The sequence below is a fragment of the Fukomys damarensis genome, unplaced genomic scaffold (genome assembly GCF_012274545.1).
Source record: "Fukomys damarensis isolate Sample0158 unplaced genomic scaffold, DMR_v1.0_HiC HiC_scaffold_23, whole genome shotgun sequence".
NCBI classification, from domain to species: domain Eukaryota; kingdom Metazoa; phylum Chordata; class Mammalia; order Rodentia; family Bathyergidae; genus Fukomys; species Fukomys damarensis.
In genome coordinates this window covers 43,869,659-43,871,399 of record NW_022900935.1, presented here as the reverse complement: position 1 = coordinate 43,871,399, position 1,741 = coordinate 43,869,659, and the positions used below count along the sequence as shown (strand labels likewise).

The following is a 1,741-nucleotide window of genomic DNA, read 5'->3' as shown; positions in this document are numbered from 1 at the left end:
GGTTCAAGCCAGTACCTGCTCCCCCAATTAAAAAATATATATGTATATGTATATGTGTATATATATGTATATATATATATATATATGCACACACACACATATACCCAAGTACAACACAGATGTAGTAATGTCTAAGTCTTTCTCAAACCTGAACAATATACAGATATTTTCTAAAGGAGAAAAATATTTTTCAAGGAACTCCAGTACTGCTTTCAATTGCTCTGAACACAATGCTAGACATGCACAGACACAGCCAGTGCTACGATACCAAAGCTGACTTGCAAACCCACACACATGGACAGAGCCGGACGCGCAGACCTGGTTCCATTGTCCAGTGGCCTCTGCCAGTGACCGTTAATCTGCCGGCCTCCACAGCAGCTTGAGGAACCTGGTTCCGAGGCAGTGGCCCCCACTCCAACTCCCGAGCATGCATTCTGTGACCTCACAGAACCCCAAAAGTAAAAGAACCAATGAAAAATGGCCAGGTAGGTGGCAGCCAGCTCCAACCCAGCACCATGGTGGCCTTCAGATCCCTTGTGAAGCCCGAGATCATCAAAAAGAGAGCGAAGAAGTTCATCAGGCACCAGTCAGACCGATACATCGAAGTTCAGAGCAACTGGCGTAAACCCAGAGGCATGGACAATAGGGTGGGAGAAGATCTCGATGCCCAACATAGGTTATGGAAGCAACAAAAAGACAAAGCACATGCTGCCTTCTGGAAGTTCCTGGTACACAACATCAAGGAGCTGCAGTGCCTCCTCCAAGAACCGCAAGACCATCGTGGAAGAGCGGCCCAGCTGGCCATCAGAGTCACTCATCCCAGTGCCAGGTGCGCAGCGAAGAAAACAAGCAGACGATTCATGTGTACTTAAATAAAACTATAAAAACTGCAATAAAGAAAGAAATAAATAAAAGGGCCAATAGATCTATGAAAAAAGAAGGTTCACTCTCTCTGGCCATTAGAGAAATGCAAATTAAAACAACACTGACATTCCACCTTACCCCAGAAAGAATGGCCCTCATCAAGAAATCAAATAAAAATAAATGCTGGTGAGGCCACAGGAAAGAGAAACCATCTACACTGTTTGTAGAAATGTAACTGATACAACCTCTATGGAAATCAGTATGGAAATTCTTCAAAAACCTAAAATTAGAAATTCTACTGGACCCAGCTACTCCCTTTCTAGGTGTCTTCCCGAAACAGTTAAAGACATCATATTCCAGGGATCCACACACACCCGTGCTTTCAGGAGCACAACGCAGAACAGCTAAATCTTGGGAGCAGCTTGTGTGTTCATCCACATGAGGGGATAAAGGAAATGTAGCATTTATCCACAATGGAGCATTACTCTGCTTAAAGAAGGATAAACCTGAGTCATTTGTAGGAAAACAGATGCATCCTGAGACCACAGTGCTAAGTGAAATAAATCAGACGAGGGCCGGGGACTTAGCTCAGTGGTATCACCACCTGCCTCGCAAGTAGAAGGAGCTGCATTCAATCGATCCCCGGTACTGCAAAATAAATATTAAATTAATAAATAAATCAGATGCATGAGATTAAATATCAACATAGTTTCTCTTATGTGAGAAACCCAAAATACAAATGAAGAGAAAAATAAAAGACAAATAGTAGGAAACAGGGAGATAGAACTTTTACAAAAATGAAGGGGACCAAGAGATTTGGGGAGAGGAGGAAAAGGGGGTGAAGTAAAGGAGGAAGATGTGTCAGGTACAGGCTCCA

At 43.2% G+C, this 1,741-nt stretch overlaps 1 pseudogene; it reads left to right on the top strand.

The window, feature by feature from the left end:
* Nucleotides 1–320: 320 nt before the first annotated feature.
* Nucleotides 321–1,163, top strand: LOC117287354 (annotated as a pseudogene).
* The last annotated feature ends 578 nt before the right edge of the window (nucleotides 1,164–1,741 follow it).